The sequence below is a fragment of the Tamandua tetradactyla genome, chromosome 3 (assembly GCF_023851605.1).
Source record: "Tamandua tetradactyla isolate mTamTet1 chromosome 3, mTamTet1.pri, whole genome shotgun sequence".
Lineage (NCBI taxonomy): Eukaryota > Metazoa > Chordata > Mammalia > Pilosa > Myrmecophagidae > Tamandua > Tamandua tetradactyla.
Genome location: NC_135329.1, coordinates 77,056,157 through 77,077,917, shown reverse-complemented (window position 1 = coordinate 77,077,917; position 21,761 = coordinate 77,056,157). Strand labels below are relative to the sequence as shown.

General features: G+C 37.9%; 1 pseudogene; it reads right to left on the bottom strand.

The window, feature by feature from the left end:
• Nucleotides 1-15,264: 15,264 nt before the first annotated feature.
• LOC143676166 (putative monooxygenase p33MONOX pseudogene) lies at nt 15,265-16,796 on the bottom strand (annotated as a pseudogene).
• Nucleotides 16,797-21,761: the final 4,965 nt, after the last annotated feature.

Below are 21,761 nucleotides of genomic sequence, written 5' to 3'. Positions count from 1 at the left end.
TGGAGATAAAGAAGCAAGGGAAATAAAGGAAAAATCTCATTGATAATTGTTGTGATTTCCTGTGACAATTCTTCAATGTTTCAGATATAAACTATGTTAAATGAGCCTGGAACTATATATCTAAAGATTTTAATTTCTATTGGATTTTATTTTGCCTTGTTCTTGGAACTTGTAGGGACCCTGTGCTTTATCTCATCCTTCATTGCCTAAACCTTGGATAAAATATGTGGTCATGCAGCAGATTTAGGGAGAAATTCCCTTATGCCATTCTGAGTTGCAATTAATCATTCTCACTTTTCTAGAACTTCATTTACCAAAGTCCTGACACACACATGCCCATACCTCAGCAAACATCAAGGGGAGAGGTATGTGTGTTCTCAATGCATTAAGTTCTTGCGATGCTTCTCTGAAAGTGATCAGATGCTTGGGTCAGTTTTAAAATCATTTATCCAATATTCATATGTGTAAGAACCAGGACATTTGTAATTTATCCACAGAACTTTAATGCATTGGATTTTAAACTGCTTCTCCTACCATCTTTATTTTGTTCACTCCAGTCCAGAAGCCTCAACAGAATTGACCCACCTTCTGTAGTGAATATTACAAATTAGAATTCCACTGTATGACTCAAGTCCATTTAAAACTACTTTCTTTTAAAAGTCATGTGTCATTTAGGGATTCAAATATTCTTTGACACTTTTGGGACCCTTTTCATTGGTTAACTGCATCTGTGCCACTCTCAGAGGTAATGGTTATGTTTTCCATAGCTGAGCTTCATTTTCTACCTATTTTATATCCTTTGTCTGGAGTTCCTACCATTTCCAATGTACTAGCATTTCCACTCACAGTCCTTTCCTCTAGTTTGTATTTGTATTTATTCATTAAGCAATACATACTGGGTACCTTTTAGGTGCCAAGTACTGTTCAAGTACAGGGGTGCATCCATTCTTGTAGAATTTACAGCCTACTGAGGTTGATAAGAGGCAGTGGGGAAAGAGATTAAAGAAAAAACCAATTGAAAACAAAAATTAGAATTTTTCAGAGTTATTTATAAGTGCTATGAAAAAATTAAACTGGTAATACAGTACAGAGAGATAGGGAGTTTGTTTAGATTAAGGAATCAAAGGAGGCCTTTTTGAAGTGGCAATATTCAACTGATGTCTGAATGACATGAAAGAGTCATTCATGAAAGTGTCTGGGAACAGATAGAACAGCAAATAAAAATGTCCTGGAATAGCAAAAGTTTTGCAGTTGTTAACAGCAAATAAAAGGGAGGCATGGCTGGAGAAGAGTAACTGAGATGGAGTAATTCAGTCTTTATTTTACAAATATCAAACCCAGAGGCAAAGATTTATGTGCTCATACTTTATTAGCAAGTACAAACCCAGAGGGTAGAAGTGAAGCAGTAGGAAAGTCGGGCATAGAAGACAGAGCCAATATGAAAATAAATTATCCAGTTGGCTGTGACTAAGAGCCACTGTTTGCTTGTTATTGAGGAATAATATCTGAGAAGTCATGTAAACTGTCTGAAGGAGAGAAGGGGAGGTATGTGACCCACCAGCTTCTATTTCTCATTGGTTGAAAGGTTTATAGTACAGGGTGTTACCCCCTGCACTTCTGAGATGGACACGCTTGGGTATCCAGGGGGTATCTTGTCTTTCTGAGCCTCTGCATCAGTGGCAAAACCCTGGGATAGGAGGTGGGAGGTATGTTGGGGGCAGAGTGGATTAATCAGGGCCCACCAATCCCTGGAATCCACAGGGGTGGCTAGAACAAGAGACCAAAAATACTGGAAATGGTGTGTAAGTCACTTACTCTTCAGAGGCTAATATTCAAGAGGGCTTAGGAAAATTAAGCAAGGGCAAGAGCTTGTGGGGCTTTGGAAGCCAAAATACACAGGGTAGATTTTAGATTGGAGGTTTGTAATCAGGGTGATGACATGGCCTGTTTTATATTTTAAATAGATTGCTCTGTCTTTTATGCGGAGAACTGCTTCTCAAGGAGTAAGAGAAGAAGCAGTTTCACTAGAGCAGAAGTCAGCAAAAAATGGCCTGCTGGTCAGATGCAGCCCATCTCATTTTTGAAAATAAAATTTAATGGGCATATAGCCATACCTATACATTTCTGTTATTGCCTAATTGTCTCTTTGCATGACTGTACCCCAGTTGGTAATTGTGACAGGGACCCTATATGTCCCATGTGGCCTATTTACTATCTGACCCTTCACAGAGAAAGCTTGCTGAACCTGCAATAGAGCAGAAACTACAGGCTCTGCAGTGAAATTTGAAATCTCTATAAACAAGAATTATTTTAGATTAAGTATGTCCTAAATATTGGCATGGGGCATACCTATATTAAAATATTTTTCGCTGTTTATTTAAAATTCAGATTTCACTGATCATCATGTATTTTATCTGGCAAGCCTGTTCTGTTGTCAGTGAGCATTTTTTTTTTTTTGGTGTCAGTAGTTAGAGATCAGTGTATGGAGGCCTGGTAGCATTCCTGTGAGAATTTTTCATAGACCAGCTGCAGTTTGTGCCCTCCAGTAAATGTTTCTATGATCTGGTGGGCCCTTTCTGCATAGCAACCAGACCAGACCCTCTGGCAAGGTCTGCCCCTGGCAAGCTGCATGTTCTCCACCAGTGGCAAGCTGCATGCTCCTGTGCCAGTCACACTCTCTCCAGAAAGGTATGAATCTGCCTTGGGAGGGTATATATATATGTGTGTGTGTGTGTGTGTGTGTGTGTGTGTGTGTGTGTGTGTGTGTGTGTGTGTGTGTGTGTGCACACAGGCCTCTTTTGAGCATTTTTTAATTCTTTGTTCATGTTTCTTTCCATAGAGTTTGTAACTGCATTTGTTGCTTCTGCATGCCTTAGAGTTCTCTTTTATCTTTTTTATATAGTTAACCAACTTTTACTAGTATAAAGTTATATACACCAAATTTTTCCTGTTCAAGTTTTAGGTATGGTTTTGTTTCTTGGCTTGACACCGACTAGTACAATTGAGATCAATAATACAATCCACCACACTGGGTAATTTAAGCCTCAAGCTATGCTATGAGAAAATATCTTACCTCATTTTACAGACTGAGTCCAAAGTCTTAGGGCATTTAAGTAATTTGTGAAAAGGTGCAGATTTGGTGAGTAATGGAGGCTTGATGAAAACATATGACTTATGTTTATACTTTGATGCCCTTAGACTGCCCCTGGCTACCTTTCCTGCCAAAAATCAGAAGGTTATTTCAACATGTACTCTAAATAATTAATGTGCTTTCTTGTAATTATCAGCTGGTGGTGATGCCTGCTACTCTGTCCATGCCTACTAAATGTGATTAGGTCATTGTTTCAATAGTGTAATTTGTTCATTTTACAGGTGGAAGATTTAGACAGAGAGAAACAACAATTAGGGTTGGGAAAAACTGCCAAGTTTTCCCCTTTTTTATAGGACGATTCTACTACGTTTTCTCTTCTGATGTTTTCCTAATAATGTAGTTGTCATATTTTTTGCTTTTAATGAAAATGGCACAAAGTAAGGTTAAACTGACTGAGGATTTATGCAAAGGAAGAAACTCAGGGTCTGATATGGGTTGAATTATTCTCTTGTCTAAACCTTTGCTATTGAAAGTTCAATTCACAAATCAGCAGCAGCAGCATCTGGAAGTCGGTGGAAGAGGCACAATCTCAGGCCTTAGCCCAGATTTACTGAATCAAAATGCTTAGGTGATTAATATGTACACTAACACTCAGAATTCTGTACACCAGGTAACAGTATCGTTCCCCACCGGTCAAAAAGGAACAAGAAAAATTATCAACTCTGAGTTTTCTTTTTTTTTCTTTCAAAAGTTCTTAAAGAGATGTTCTGACCTGCTGGAGCTAAGTTGTTGGAAGCACTGGGAATGTTTAGCAGGTGATGAGCACATCTTTTGGTTCATAGTCGGTTTGTAATTAATCACCTGAAACTGAAACGTCTCTCAAAACTCAATAATGTGATCATTGCTCTCAATTGTTTCACTGTGACTTTTTTTCCTGCCTACTTGTTACTTATTTTTTGGCATTGAAGTAGCATATTTTGCTTCTTTGGATGGGGCCATGGGAGACTTTTCCTTTATTTTCTCATTGAGAAGTATCAATGAAAATGATTAAAATTTCATCAGTTTTGACTATCAGATTTGGAGACATAAGATGCTGCAAAGTTGACATATCACTCCCTGCCAGTGGGAACATGAATTTATTTTTAAAATGGAAGTAATCTGCAAGGTTTGTTAAATTTTTAATCATACAAACCTTTTGACTCTCTAAATAGACTTCTTAAATTTATCCTACAGATGACCTTGCATAGATTCAAAATTACATATAAACAAAGTTAGTTATTGTGGCCTTATTAGTAAAGGCAAAAATGTGGAAATCCTAAATGATTTTCATAAGAGTTGGTTAAGTAAATTTTGGTATATTAGTAGAAAGGAATATTGTACAGCTATAAAAAATTACAAAGCTTTTGTGTACTGCCACTGACAGTATCTATTTTTGAGTGGGAAAAAAATCTCATAGCAGTGTGCTTAGTATAGCATTATTTGTATAGGATGAGAAAAAAGAATGTGTAGTTTTAACTATTTATATGTGTGTAAAATATATCTAGAAGGATACATGAGAAACAAAAGCATGTGGGGAAAGGATGTGGGTGAGAACAAGAATGCTTGTATTTCAGTTTCTTTTTGTTTTTGGAACCATCCAAATAGAAGTTCAATTGAAAATAACAAATTAAAAAAAAAGGATTACATCCCACTGCAATAGCAGCAAAAATAAATGTAATGTTCTGTCATAGGATCCGCATTGAACAGTTCTGGTTGCTTCAATACATAGTCTGCTAAATCAAATGCCACAATTCCTCTGACTTAAGTTTACTATTAAAACCAAGCAAGGTATTTGTTTTAATCTTGTGCATGGAGTAGGTACATATTGTGAAACGTTCTGGGGTGACTTTACACTTGTTCTGAATTGTAATCATCAGAACCGTCTTCATCTATTCAACTTGTTTGGTTCCCCATGTTCAATGTTTGTACTACCAAGCTGTGCTGGGCAAATGCTGGTGGAACAAATTCTAATGAATGATGAGAGATTCCTGCTGTCCCCAAGAAATAAGCATGGTTCCATTTCATGCTTCGGGGCCCCTTGGTCACTCATGACCCTCCAGTAATTATCTTCCCAATAAGCTTCCTTTGCAACACAGCACAGCTGCAGGCACAAGCCACCCAGAAAAGCCTCTCCTGCAGGTGATTAGCCTCACTAGTTCCTGTGAGAATATTCTCCATAAATAATGCAGGCCATTCACCAATACAAAAATGCCAAATTGTCACGTGAAAAGTATTGTTTTCCAATAATGTCTGAGAATTTGGAGAAACAAATTGAAACACCGAGCAGAGATGATGCAATCAGGTTTTTGAGAAGGGGCTATATGCAATCTTTTGTTTCTTCTCTGTTAGGACTATATAAATCCCTCCTTGTCTTTCCCCATATTTATCAAGATATAAAGACACGTATATCAACTATTTGCTCTTCCCTAAATAAGCCATGCTGTTTTACCCTTCTAAGCTTTTGATCATGTTGTCTCCTCTGCCAGAAAAGCCTTTCTGGTCCCTCATCTGTCTTCTGAATTCCTGTTTATGCTTCTAACTAAGCAGAGCCTTCTCAGTGAGATCTTCTGGGATTGGCTTCTCTGCATCGTCCATGGAATTAATCCCTCCATCTGTGCTGCTGCTTTATTTGAATATGTCCAAGTTCCTACACTATTTTTTTAATGTTTGTCTCTCTGCAAACAACTTCCCACAGAGTTAACCTTGGGGAAAGATAACTAGGCACAGAGCTGTGAGAGTGCATGCAGGAATGTGCATAATTCTTGAACAAAGTTGGAAAAAATGGGGGATATTGGAAAATGCAAAACATAATTCTGTTACAAAAGTATTATTATCATTTGTATTTTCGTAGGATTAATGAGAGAATTAAATCCATTAACACATTTGAGGTGCTATATACTACATTAATCATATATGCTAGGAACATATGATGGAGTTGAATGTTCAATACACATCCATTATTATTAACTAGTTGTGTAGATTGAACTATGTATCCCAATTTAGATCTATCAATCTTAATCTTCATTTCTGTGGTTATGAAGCCATTATAAATAGGCTCTTTTAAAGATGTTATTTTAAAAGTGTGGCCCAACTCATTGAGTTATAAAGATATTGCAAGGTTAAGATAGACGCCAAAGCGAGAAAAAGCCATAGGGAAGAACTGGGTGCTGGAAGTCAACACAACTCAGAAGAGAAAAAAGAGAGACGATCATCATGGGACATAAGGCAGAGATACTAACCAAGAAACCTGAGGGATGGTGGGCAGCTAGCAGTAGAATGTCACAGATTTGGGTGAGAAAGGATTGCCTCATTGATGCCATGATACTGGACTTCTGGCCTCAGAAGCATGAGCCAATAAATTCCCATTATTTAAATCAATCCATTGTGTTGTATTTGTCAGGGCAACCTGGCAAGCAAAGACACCTATTCTGATTGAGGTTAAGTACTAGGAGAATATAGGAACACCGGCCAGATTCTAGTGCAAAGATCAGAATATAAAGACAATAACCCCAGGAGAAAACAAAAGAAGACCTGGAATGTAAGTCAAGGGTTTATCAATTTTCTAGTTTCAGAGCTGAAGTTTGCTATCTATGCCTTAGTTAAGCACTGAAAAAAACCTATCAGGTGATAGGAATTTATTCAAAGATATATCTTAATCTTTTTTGGCTACAATGTAATGCAGAAATTGAGCCACACTTTATTACTGAAAGTGCCGCTATTGCTTCCTTATTGGAATGTTTTCAGGGCCTCACTCTTCCAGCCCCTCACTCTTCTCTTCCCTGCTTTTTTTTGCCACTAAAACTTCCTGCCTTCATGGCTAAACAAACTGTGGTATATACATACGATGGAATATTATGCAGCTTTAAGACAGGATAAACTTATGAAGCATGTAATAACATGGATGGACCTAGAGAACATTATGCTGAGTGAGTCTAGCCAAAAACTAAAGGACAAATTCTGTATGGTCCCACTGATGTGAACAGACATTCAAGAATAAATTTGGAATATGTCATTGGTAACAGAGTCCAGCAGGAGTTAGAAACAGGATAAGATAATGGGCAATTGGAGCTGAAGGGATACAGACTGTGTAACAGGACTAGATACAAAAACTCAAAAATGGACAGCACAATAATACCTAATTGTAAAGTAATCATGTTAAAACACTGAATGAAGCTGCATCCGAGCTATAAAAAAAAAAAACTTCCTGCCTTCATATTATCTCTCTGTTATCTTAGCCTTAATTATAAACTAAGATCTAGACTAGGCTTTCTGAAATGAAGGAAATAAAAATAAACAACTACTCTTCATTCCTGAACCTCAAAAAATGTGCAATATTTTTTGTTTGGGAGGTTGATATTCAATCTATATAGGTTAAGAGGGCACAAGGAAGAGAAAGACAAGGGCTAAACATTTTTTGAGAGGGACAGATTGGAACAGGATGGAAACATTTGGATTTCACTGGATCAGGAGACATATCATATGGGTGGAAGGCCTTAGATTTATGCTTGCTTAAACTTTCCTTACAAAACTGTGAAACAAGCTGCAATCCTTTGATCTTTGATTTTACCCTCTGTAAAATGGGCTTTAATGTTGACTGTATGTTTTAGGGACATTTTTCGCCAGAAAATGAATTGGTATCAGTATGCCTCTCTATAATTTAAGGCACTAATAGCTTCTTATGTATTATTATTCAATTATTCAATTATGGTATACTAAAGGAGACTAAATTATAGTTATAGTCCAATCATAAGCTGTTGCCACAGCTGCTTTTTAAACTGCCTGGCTGGCAGTTCTATGTAACCCAGATGTCTCAGGCTTCATTGTCCACTTGGTATAAGCATTTCTACTCACAGTTTGATGGTTTATTGCTCAAATAAGCTGGGACACCTCTCCACTTCTGAAAAAACACCTGCTTGGCCTAAAGAAGTTTTTCTTTGCATCCATAAGGTGTGTTCACTTGTGCTCAAGAATGAGGACACATCTCTTCTCTGTTCCTTCTCTCTGGTTCAGAGACACTTAGCTATCTGCTCTTGCTCTGAAAATCTGCCATTGTCTCTAGAGTCCTGTTGTAACTAGGATTCTGTCTCTATGGGCACTAAGAGCTGAGACTCTATGGGAGCCAAGTGGCATGGCATTTCCTTCAGTATTCACTGGAGCCAAATTGCACACTGTTCTCGGGAGAAATGGAAGGAAGACCTCCAAAGAGGTCAGGATGCATCTGAGAGGCGCTGCTGACCAGCTGTTCTTTATGCCATAATGTTACTTCCATTTTTGTATCTCTCCTTTCTGTCCACAAAGAAACTGAAAATAAATTTCCCACTTGAAGGTTTCCTTGCCCTTGTGCAAAACATTCACAAAAATGAGAAGTCATGACTCTCTTTAGCCAGGGGTGACCCGAGCGTTATATAAAACAAAAAATACAACAAAAAACAGAGACAGCAGCAGTGGCAGTAATAGTAGGGACAGCCGCAGTAACAATTTTAGGGGTAGTAATATCAAGAAGAAAAATAATGACCATAATAATAGTCAGTGGTCAGCAGGGCTGAGCCTATACTAGGAACTCTGCTAAGTATTTTGCATTTATTATCTCATTGGTTCTCTCAACTCATCCGTTTTTCACAGGGATCAAAACATAACCCTCCTTTCTACTCTGCTCTTTTTTTCTGATGAAACTGATTAAAGAACACAGCTTGGCTCAGCAGCCAGGCAGGCTCCTTTGTACCTACCATCTGAAGAAGGGAGACTTGGCGATCCAGTGTGTAGTGCAGCTAGCCAGCTTCAGGCCTTCCCCAGTTGCTGATCAATGCACAGGCTCGCTCAAAGCCTCTTCAAACAGGCAGAGCTAAAATGGGAGAGAGGGAAGGGTTGATTGGGCATACTCAGTTCCTTCTCCCAAACTCATCAATTAGATAAATTGCTCTCCTTTCCAGTAGTGGAAAGAATGAAGAGTGAGGAAACCTGGAAGAGTCCCTTCCATAGATTTCTGTCCATAGACTGCATATTCATTTTCTACTGTGAAAACATGAGATAAGTGGAATGATGACCACCCCTCCACCCCCTTCTACCCCACAGCAGCCACTAGTATCTCCATTGTACAGACAAGAAAACAAAGATTGAAAGTGAATTAAATCCATAGGGTCACACTGATAAAAAACAGAAGATTGGAACTTGGAGCCCTCATCACCTTGACCAAAGCATCTATGCTTTTAACACTTTCTGTCATGCCTCTGCATGTATTTAATGAAGGGCATAGGAAAATGAAGGAAATGTAACTGATTTACAGACTTGTAAGAATTATTTTTTGAAATTATCATTGGGATAAGCACACCCTAATTAATAGGCATGTAGACTAGTTGGTGAGGAGTAAATATATTCAAGGGATGTTGTGGGATTCCTTTGCATATGTTAGAAGCTCTAATATAACTATTTAAAACATGCCCTATTGCTGTTATAAATGTGTGATACAGTATTTCCTGAATACAAAATGTGGTAGGATATTCCAAAGTAACGCAAAGCATAAATGTGGCAAACTCATTTGCACAGATTTTGGCAAGGCCTCAATATTTCCCCTCAAGTTCATTGCCTCTAACTGCAAAGCATAACAACCCATAGGATATGTGGAAATTGTGCTGAAACCCTTCTTGAGCACTGCTATGTTTTTAAATTTAGCATTGTTACAAGTTGCAAAATTGTGATCACCTTGGAAACAATGGCAAACCTTTCCTTTGGAGAAAGAGTGGAGATTTGGAAGAGAGGGACAGGTTACTGCTGCAACCCCACCCCCATGCCAACACACACACATACACACACATACACACACATGTATGCTCACAGCCATCCCCTCCTCTTCCTTCATTGAGACATTCTAAGTGGATCATTCTTCAAAGTCACACAGCTTTGGGGAACTCTAAAAATACTCTTGCAAACCTCAACCATAGCAATATCTAGAGTGCACCTTTATCCCTAACCTCAAAGTAAGAGAGCCTCTGTATTGTCACTAATCCATTGAGCAATGGAGATTATTTAGGCAGTATTTTCCACTTTATCTTACAGATGGATCCCATAAATGATGTGTCATATTGATTTTTACATACAACCAGTGTAACTAATGGAAAACCATATCTGAAGAACATTAGAGATTTTGCAGTCCCTTTTTGTAAACTCCGAGGTATCAAAGTTAGGTTGCTTATGTCCACTGAATATTAGTTACTCTTATGTCCACTGAATATTAGTTACTTTAAGTGACTTTGCAATCATTTTGTCCCTATTATTTAATATCACACCAGAAGAGGTTCTGTTGGGGCAATTAGGAAAGGATAATAATACTATAGGCACATTGTCATCATGATATATGCCAGAGAATTTCACTGATAAAATCCTAAATGCATTAATTATCAGATAATGTCTCAGATAAGACAGAAAAATATCTGTTCCCACAAAAGTAGTGTTCTTCAAGGGAAATGGTTAATGTATTGAACTATATAGAGCCCAGTGAAAGGCAGCTTCCCTCAAATGGTTGTGAGAATAAATTCAAGTTGAACACACAACTACAATGGAAGAGTTAGATTGGCATTTGAGATGCAAAAGATAAAAACATCTCAACAGGAAAATTTACTACATGATTTAGACTTTAAGTGGGAAACACATGGTCAAACCCTTGCCTAACTTTGTTTTGTGAGTTTTTCTGCTCATCAGAAGTGTCACAATCAAATTGTCTCCTCATAAATCCCATAACAAATGTTCTGTAGTTCCTTTGCATATTTCTTTCTCAAATGGCTTTCTCCTTCTATTTTTCAATAATTCCACTGGATACTTCACATTTATTACTTAATATTATAGTTACTTTTAAGCATTATTTTACCCTTTTTATCCTATTATTATCTAGGTGACACTGAGTAGATTACTTATAAATGAAAATGATATATACATCATAGGATTCTTATGAGAATTTAATGAAGTAACAAGTGTGAAATACTTAGTACAATGCTTAAAATTTAGTAAGCACTAAAACGATGATGTCTTGTTAGGAAACTGATTAATGAACAGAACATTTCTATTCATGAACATGTGAAAATGTTCTCATTGTTTAATGTTTGAAATATATTTATTAAATATCTGTAATATTTAAAAAATAAACATGCCTGTCACTTTTAAGAGCAGACTTTATGGGTTGTCAATGAATATCCACTGAATGCATAAATAAATAAAAATGTAAACATTGGATTTCTATTGAAAATCACTGGGTCATCATTCATTGCAGTCACTCTCAAACTTGGGCATCATCCATGCCTCCACCTCATGTAGTGCCTAATTCTAATTTGTAGAATTAACCATTTATTCATAATTTATTGAGATGCTTGTTAATTGTACTTTCCAAACTCTATCTCAGATTTGCTGAATCTGAAACTCTGAAGGAGTGGGTAGGACAGAGAGAAATGTTATGTTAAACAAATATTTGTATGTTCTGCTCATGAACTCCAAAGTTTGAAAGTTCTGAATGCAGTAATGTCAATATTGCAGGGTTTTGAAAATAGATGGTCATTCATATCTTAAAACTTAGTGTGAGACTAAAGCAAAAAATGTTTATTTGGTACACAATTTATATTTTGTCTAGTGCATTTCCTAATATAACTTATATGGACAGGTTACTGTCCATAAGTTCTATAAGTATATGGAACCTTGTATAGGGTATGAAATTTTGTAAGTTTGTCCAGTGTGATGCCCCGATAAATCCCAGAATGATTTGAACAGTGAATAAAGTATTTGCAAAGTCCCCTTGGGGGAATGGTGAGAAAGGGGGAAAATTCAACTTCCCCATTTGGAGAATTCTTGAATTCTCACAAGCAGTGGGGACAACCAAATCAATAGGCCAAGTCCTCAATCTTAGGGATTGTTCATATGAAACTTATCCCTGCAAAGGATAGGCTAAGCCTACTTAAAATTAGGCCTAAGAGTCACCCCCAGAGAACCTCTTTTGTTGCTCAGATGTGACCTCTCTCTCTCTCAGCCAACACAGCAAGCAAACTCACTGCCCTCCCCCTCTCCACATGGGACATGACTCCCATGGGTGTAAACCTTCTTGGCAATGGGGGGCAGAAATCTTAGAATGAGCTGGGACTTAGCATCAAGAGATTTCAAACAGAGTCGAGAGGTTTTCCTGGGGGTTATTTCTACTCATTATATAGATATTCTCTTTTTAGTTTAAGGTGTATTAGTGAGGCTAGAGGGAAGTGCCTGAAACTGTAGAGCTGTGTTCCAGTAGCCATCTTTCTTGAAAATGAATGTATGATACAGCTTTTTATCACTATGTGATAAAAAAAAAGTTTGAAAGTCACTGATTTAAGACTTTTCTCAGTCCCTTGGCTGAGGTTATGAAACCAATGCTTTTTAATATCTTTTAATAGTCCAAAGAAACTTAAAAAAAAAAAAAGCAAACCTCAAGCCTACAGATTAAGTAGTAATAAAACATGTTAATACTTTTTCTTAAAAAAATTAAGTTCATTCATTCACTTGTTTAATTGACAATTATTTATTAAGTAACTTTTATTTATCAGGAATTTTTTTAGGATTTCAGTGGTGATCAAGACAATGTTGGCCTGAATATGCATACAGCATATGGTTTAGTGGGGGGCGGGTAGGGCAGTCATTAAACAAATAACTTCCTGGATCATCATCTACCTTTAAGGCAATAAGTGCTATAAAGGAAAAGCATGCAAGTAACGGAACTACAGGCAGGGGACACACCTCATGTGAAGTGGAGGTTGTGAGATAAGGCCTTTCCAAGGCCATGACAATCTCATACCTAAAGAATGAGGAGAAATTAGCCAAATAAAGAGAGAAATGTGTTCAAAGCAGAGTATTTGCAAATAAAAATGTTCTAGAACAGAAAGGGTTTAAGGATATTCTAGAAATTTAAAGGCCAGTGAGGCCGGATTGAGCATTCCAGAGAGAGGCAGGCAGGAGGTATGGGTGGCACGAGGCAGGCAGGACCCAATTGTGCAGTAGCCTGGAGGCCCCCACAATGGGAAGAATCTGGGATGTCATGTCTCTGCTCGCCTTGACACTCTGGAAGTATTCCCAGATCTGTGAGCCAATCATTGGAAAGCTGATCCAAGGAAAGACAAGCCTGTTGCCTCTCCTAAGCAAGTCATCCTTCTCAGTACCCTATAATTTGTTGTCTTAAAAGGGACCACTAAATCTGCAGGCTTAGGATATGAGACTAGATCAAATGAACTCAAACCATGAGATCTTTTGTTCTGTATTCCATGAATACCCTGCAAGCAAAACATCCTCCACAGTGCCCTTGTGCAGTTTTATTCATATATTAATTTCTTTAGATGTGAATTTGGATGGACATACTTAGAACAGGAAAAAAGCAGGGCAGAAAGTTTCTTCATTGTCTTGGTAAACTGTACATACTGTGACTCTATAGCACAGTTCCTTCCTTGGAGAGGTTTCTCTCATTGATACAGCATATTATAGTTTCTTAAGTAAGTTAATTTTTGAGCATGGTCCAAATGTATAAAATATTCATGTCTAGGGTCAGCACAATTAAAGATGTTCACAACATTGTTTAGTGGTAATTGTCGAAGGGTGGAGAAGCAGACCTTCCAATTAGCAGAGCCTGGTTATGTGTTTGCTGCTGCACGTCTGATCATAGGCCAGTAATCTGGCCCAGATGCCGCTTCATTACAGGCAGTTATAAACAAGGTAAAGGAGCACCTCAATGTAAGATTTTCATCTGTGACCATTTACTGGTAACTCTTGTTAGAGGTTTTGCTGTTTGCAACCAAACTGGTGGAGTCAGGACGTTTTCTCTTTGGTGCATTTTCATCCATCTTTCAGAGATTCCTCTTGATGCTTGCTTCCCACACCCAGGCACCTAAGGCCCTCATGCTATCTCTTGGCTTCCCATCACAATCAGCATTGCCCATGCCTGACACCTCATCAAACCATAGTTGCCTTGCATCTAATTTGTTCTTGGTTCTTGTATTTACTTCTTAATAAGAAAGCCATGATGTAGGTACATGACAAAGTCTTGGAACTGAAATTAGAGTGCTGGGGCTCAAATCTAGACACCACCCTTTAATTCTTGGAAACTTTAGTTTTATTATTCATGAATTGGGATCATAAAAATATTGACATCGCGAGACTTTGTAGGGCCCACATTTACGTGAATGCATTTTACAAGCAGCAAAATTCTATGCAGATATATTTTTTATTGAGTATTTATGGGTATGGATTAAACCTGGCTGTGTTCATAAATTACTTAATGGCTAGCTTTCTTTTTTTTTTATTTCAAAAGTAGTAAGGATTTTTATTGTCAAAATAAGCATAACAGAAGACACAAATAAATTAATTGTTCTGATCATCTCGACTCCAGGATCTCTCTATGGAAAGGTCAGCTCCATATATTGACGAGATAATATCTAATACATAAAATAGCCTGTATTTGAGACAGGGTTCAAGACAATGACTGAAAATGTAACAGTGGGAAGAAATTTAAAGGCAGTTTACCTCTTTCCTCTCCTCAATAAGGTGTGTATGTGTATGAAGGTATGAGACTCATTTTGGGAAAAAAATGTTTTTGTATGGAAAATCTTAATTTCCTCCGTGCCCAGAAAAAAGTGGTTTCAGGTCCTAGGCTAAATAAGGAAATCAAAATAGGATGACACACAAAAAGAAAAAAAAAATAGGATGGCAGAACTTTCACACAAACCTCAAGATGACTCTAACTGTGGTTACCATCTTCTTGACTTTAAAAAAGCTTAAAAATCCCCTCAGTACACTGAATTTTTCCCTCTAGGAAGTTTTCAACCAAACTGGAGTCACAATAATCTCACTTTAAAGTGCAAGAAAGGATATGTAAGACCTAGCGTTCACTGTATGACATATCAAAGAGAAACATCTCTCTGACAACACCAGCCCAAGAGGTACTAATATGAAGAAGGACTGGCTGCGGGATGCAATGATTCATTAGGTCTCTGGAAAAGGCAGGAGAGTCTGCCTTTCAACAATAGAAAGAAGAGTCCCTGCCAGGTCTGGCTTTTAACTATACCGAGATCTCAAAGAGATCTTAGGTCCCCTCACCACTAAGGCCAGAGCCCAGTCCCAGCACAGTGTCGGGAGGGCCAGGTCATTTAAATTAGTCAGTGACCACCACTATTCCATGATTTGTCAATGTTCATGTTGCAAGTGGTAAAGGAATCCAGAAGCCTGGGTTTTGGAACGTCATAGACCTTATCTACCTAGTAAGCAATAATGAAAGTTCTTGTCCAGGGTAAATGATAAAAAAAAAAAATCAGTGATGAGGGCTGGGATTAGTCAGTCTAACTTAAAACTAAAGCTGTACAAAATGGTTTCTTCCACACAGTACAGACAAGTCTCACACTAGTACTTTTCAGAAGCCAGTTATGTCTCCAGTTCGAGCCTCAGGTTAAAAGGTTTTTTAAAAATATACCTTTCCTATGTCAGAGCCAAGGTGAAAAGGGGGAGAAGGGAGCAAGATACCCTCTATCCAGAGTCCCTGAAATAGAAAGCATTCTAGAACCCGGTGGGTGTGAGCACATTCAAGTCACGGTGTTTGAGATTATGGTTCCGTGCTGACGGTTTCTTCCCTTCCATCGCTGGCATGTCCATCTTGGGCAGCTTGAAGACCGCTGGATCCTCAGCCATGCGGGTGGCCTGAACTTGGATCAGTTCCATTGGAGAGGGCTTCTTAGTGCCTCTATAGGCCTGGGTGGCAAAGCCTCCTGAATCAGACATCTGGAGGGATCTTGGTCCAAAAAGGCTCCATTTTTCTGCTGAGTTTCTGTCCTTATCCCCACTTCCGGAATCCATGATGCTAGAATGTGGGCCAGGTAAAGCTGCGGAAGAACCAGAAGTGAACCAGCCTCTGGGTTTCTGCTTAGGGGAAGAATGGGGAGTACTGCTTGGAGTTGAATGGGCTGATGCAGGCTGCTTTTCTTCTTTTATTATCTCTCCACTCTGTAGCTTTAGTTTGTGGAGTGCTTCTGCCATTCGAAGGTACTTGGTGTCCTCGGTGGTAAGGCCCTTGTGGGGTGTGTAGCCAGCATCTCTCAGCCCTGCCTGCTGCTCAAAACACTGAATGCTCTCCTGGGTCTGTTTTGTGATGAGATAACTCATGATGACATGGGTAGCTTTAGCCTTCACCACTGGGACTTTGTCCACACTGCCAGTGGCTGGTGAGGGGGTCACGGCAGAGGAGGATACACTGGCCTCTCCTTCCTCCACCTTGGCGAGGTGCTCATACTTGCGCTCTGGAATCACTGGCTTCCAGGGGATGCTGCCCATGTCTGACGGAGGAGGAGTCATGGGCGTAGGGTCCTCAAGGGCATCATCATAGCTGAATGCCCGGCAGTACATCCCGATGGGCAGGGACATCTTGCCTAGAGGCCCGCTAGGCTCAAGAGCAGGTACTTCTGATTGTCTCGAAGCCATTGAAAGACTGAGATCCAGATGCTTTTTTCTAGATTAAATTCCAGAGCTGAGTCCCTGCCACCACAGTGAAATGATGTTTCGATTATGCTGACAGACAGATATTAATGAGGAACATTGTCCAGCTGCTGCAAATTAGCAAAGCTTCCCAGGACGAGTCCATCCAGAGGGTCTGTTCCTCCACCACCATGGGGCCGCCTGCGGCCGAAGCTCCGAAATACCCGTATCTCTCTAGAAACCGTGGCGCAGTCAGGACCCAAGCCATGTTGCTGAAAGTCTTCTCCCTGCCCACACCGAAGGTATCCGGTATCACCGCCGCCGAAGCACAGGCTCAATGGCTAGTTTTCTGGTATAATATTTTTATCTCTGCAATTGTCATTTTTAAAGAGAAACCGATATACCACTGTTTCACATTCATATGGGTTAAGTTCACATTTTCAGTCCTAAGAAAAATCAACATCTAGGAGTTGGGCCTGGTTATCTGTTGATATTGCACACTAACATTTGAGAACTGTTGACCTCTGGTTTAGCCCAAAAAGACACGTTAGTTGTGTTGGTAGGTTAAGGTAGCCTTTAGCATTTCAGTGGTCTCACAATGTGGGGATTACCTGGGGCTGGCTTTGTGCTAATTTTGTCTGATTGGGTCCTGTCTAATGGATTGGATGATATTTATAGGATCACTACAGCAGATCATCTTGGGTGCCCCTCCTTTAATAGGGTATTCCGCTTCAATTATGCTGGGAGTATCTGTGTTGACAGTACAACATATATGGAGTATGAAAGATTAGTTTTCAATTTTTTTTTTGGTTTCATGGGTTCATATTCTGGTAACAGTCAAAGGCTAAAAGGGTAGGTGACTAAACACTTGGAACATAGCCTTCTGTCACTTCTCCACCATTATTAATGCATGATTTCTGCCTCATGGCCCAAGATGGCTATTTGAGCTCCAGCCATTAATGTGTTGTTCTATCCAGCAGGAAGAGAGGATAAAGAAAGATATGTCCCAAAGACTCATCCTAAAAATTGCATACCATCTCCCATTATGTCCTGTTGCCTGAAACTTAGTCATGAGTATACTTAACTGCAATGGATGCTGATAAATGCAGACTTTATTCCAAACAGCCATGTGTTGAGCTAAAAAAGAAGCTGGATATTGGGGGACAGCCAGCAATCACTGCCACAACACCCATCATGTCAGGCTGTCCCCAATATCCCAAAAAGGATATGCCATCATGTGTTTGGAGATGCCATCATGTATTTGGAGATAGTGATTTCCCAAATCAAATTTCTGGTCTAATCAGATAGTTTTCAATGATATTTGACCAGCCATACATGCAGACATATGCCCATTCATATTTCCAGAGGCAAAATAATGAGCTAAATGATAAGATTACAAATGCATGTCCCCTATCTGCCCCAAAATTCCTACAATGTACCTTTTAAAATAACTTTCATTTTCTTGGGTGAGAGATGTTACTGATCTTAAACATTTCTAATCTCTAAAGATTTCTACCTTAATTACTTCTCAGTTGCAAGAAATAGAGTCACTTAGAATACCTAAGTAGTGATGGGATTATTTTGATTGCTCAGATGGAAATAAATGAGGCAGGATTCACCCAGGGGCACCCAGGTCTCACTAGATCCCAAGCTTAACCTTATAGCTAGGCACATGGAGATGTGCATGTGATTGGAGAGCCAGAAGCTGGCTTAAGTTTGAATGAAACTCGAGGGATTTTACCATTCTTACCAGGAAATTCATTGCCCCTGTGCCTTTATGGTGACTCAAATCATCCTCTCTTTGTTGTGTTACACAATAGTGTCATAATTTGATGACTTATTTTTAGTCCTTGTAGTCTCACAGCCTCTTTCTGTGCTTCTTTCCCACTTTTGTACCTATTATTAAATAAAGTAATGTTACTCCATCTCATAGTCACATTCTGGTGAGAAAATCTAATTGTTTCAGCAAAGCATTAGTGTCCCTTTTAGAGACTTAAAAAATAATACTTTACTAGTCAGGCTATAGATTGGCTATGTAGAAATCATATAGTCTACCTTAGTTGTGGAAAGAGGAAGAAAATCTTTTATTTAGATCCGTAATTCCTAAACCTAGCTTTTCATCATAATTACTTGTTAAATTATTAACTAAATCTATAATTTTCAATACAATCAGGTATGGGAATTATGATATGACTATGGATGACCATTTAGGACCACTTTCTTCCTCAAGGAACTCCTGGAAAACAGCTTCCTTCTGGTCTTTTGATGTGGTAAGACTTTGGTGGGTTAGGATGTCGATATTATTAGCTTCACTTATTTCTTGCCTTATCTTTCACCAGTGATCAACAAGAATGGCTTGAATTTTCTTGACATCTTTCCTAGTTCACCCTTCCTGTCCATTTGGCTATCTCTGCTAATACCTCAAAATGTAATTCAAGCACAACCAGCTCTTGTAACTCTGCCCGAGCACATTGGGTTCAGTGCCCTCTTCTGCTTTCTTAGAGCTCTCAGTGCCATAATTTTAATACAGCTCTTGCCATCTCTGCCATAGTTATTGTTTGTGTATATATATCCCCAGTGTATTGTGGGCACATTGAAGACAGGCCACTTAAAAGGCAAAGAGGATCACACCACTATGTATTTGTTTATACGTAGATCCAAATTACCCAGCCCAACTTGATGAAGCCCTAAGATCCTCATGGTCCCTTGCTCCACAAAGGAGCAGGAGAGATTATTCAGCCTGGAAACAGTATGCTGTGGATGGGAAAGGAAGCACACAATGGGTTAAAATAATTAAAAAGTTAAGAAGATACAGTTATTGGCATAGTATCCTATACAGAGCCTTTAGAACAAGCTTGTTTATTATTCTTCAGACTGGCCCCATGACTTTATTTGTTTGATCTGTCAATTACTGAGAGAGGTATAAGAGAATTTCCAAGTTTAGCAGCAAATTTGATTAATCATTCTCTAATTTCTCTCACATATATGTTATTAGATTCATACAAGTTTATCTCTCCCTGCTGACTCTAACTCTAATGCTGTTTTTTGCCTTAAAGCCTGGTTTGCATGATTTTCTTTTCTTATTGATACACATCAGTTTAATTATAATACCAATAATAAATATTAGCATTTAAGTGATGAGGAATTTTTTAATTAACATGTGCTCAAATTATTCAACCAAACTTAAGTTTCATCTGAGCACTTAACATGTATGCAAAATCTGTACATTTTATCACATGTTTAGAAACTGTTCTCTAAACACCACTATTGAATTAAGATACCATATCAGTTTAATCAGCAGTGAGTTTCCTGATGAAATTTGCTTCCGACCTACCTAGTACAATGTAGTGAGAAATGGCAAACTTATTGGTATGTTTTAGCTGAAAAGATAAAAGTTTATTTTTTTTCTAACATCAACTTCTCAAGTTTCCCATTTGATCTATTACTAAATTTATGGAGATACATCCTATTATTGCATGAAGTATTAAGTCATGTCAGAAAGAAAATCTGCATTTACTATAATGCCTATTCTTCCCTTAGTACTCAAAAGAATCCATGAAGCAGGTAAGATAAAAATAAATCTAAAGCAAAGGGACTGGCATAAATTATATTATGCTTAAGTGGGTACTATTTATTCTAAAAAGTTTTTCTTAATTTGTCTCTCAAGTGAAATATTCATAGACAAGTTGACTGCACACTAATGGAATTTTAAATGGTTCAAAACATATATCACAATCACTTTCATGAATGTATCACAAAATATGTCATAGTGGCATCTAGAATACAGCTTTACATTTAAGAGTAAACCTTTATAGGTCTTTCATTTCCAATAATGTTCATGTTCATGAACAACATCAACTAAAACACAACCAAAGGCTATCAAATGGGTAGGGCAGAAACTAGGTCAACAAGCACAACAAACTGACCTACTTTCTGTTTCCCCCCAACCATCTCCCACATGTTGTTTTGATTAGTATTTGTGTGGTATCTCCTTTTCCATCTTTTTATTTGTAACATATTTGTTTTCTTATGTTTCAGATATGTCTCTTGTAAACAATAAAAAGCTGGATTTGTTTTTTTCCATTTTGGATGTCTGTCTTTTAACTGGATCATTAAGTCCATTTACAATTGTTGCAATTTCTGAAACCTATAGATTTCTTTCTATCATCAAATTCTGTGCCCTTTATTTGTCCTATTTTGTGTGTCTGTCTTCTGGAGTCTATCCTTCTTTCCTGCCCTTCCAAGTTCTTTCTTTTGATGGGATTTTCAATTGTTATCATTTCTTGCTTTTCCATTTGCAGGTTTTGTGTTTATGTAATCCATTTTAAAAATTATTACCCCGGAAATTTTGAATTGGATGCATTATCAAATATTAAACAATTCAGTATCTTCTGTATCACATCCAAACAATAAAAGAACCTAAAATATTATATCTACCCCATATAGAATCTCTCACATTTATCACTTCTTTCATTCTGTACTACATTGTGGAATATATCTTTAAATCTACCCTTTTAAGATTTCTCTCATTTGCTCTGTCTATTCAGTTGACATGCACATATAGAAAAAGAAAGATTTTATTTATAAAGTTTTACTTGATACCTTTCCAAATGTGCCAAATTTCATATATATTTGCATGGCTCTTAGATTCTTTATATTTTCAATCATTCCTATTTATTATAAAAGTAATACTTGAAGTTTTTTTCAAATTCATTCTTTTATTCTTTCACCGTACTTAACCTACTTAATATTTGTCTTTTGCTCATTGTAGAAATTGTAGTCTTCAGATGCATGATTTGTCTATTATTTTCCTGATGACTTTCATTCATGATACTTTGTTTCCTTGGGTGTTTTGTTTTTGACAGTGATAATCTGTTTCTTGTACTTCATTTGTGAGACTTTTCAAGGTCTAGGTTATAAATGAGTTTCTCTAAAAAGCATATATCCTTGCTTCTGCTATGTACCTAAGAAGACTATTGTCCAGAATCACAATACCTACATTTGTGTCTTGATGCATTCAAATCACTCAGGTAGTATATTACTTTGTAACAGAGAAGGAAATTTGACCTATGATTATAAATTCTTAGGAAAAACACTTTTCCCTCCTTTTTGAACCCAGCTTCAAACTGAAAAATGTCTTTGGAATCCTCAGAGAAGAGGGTGAATTTCTATCTAA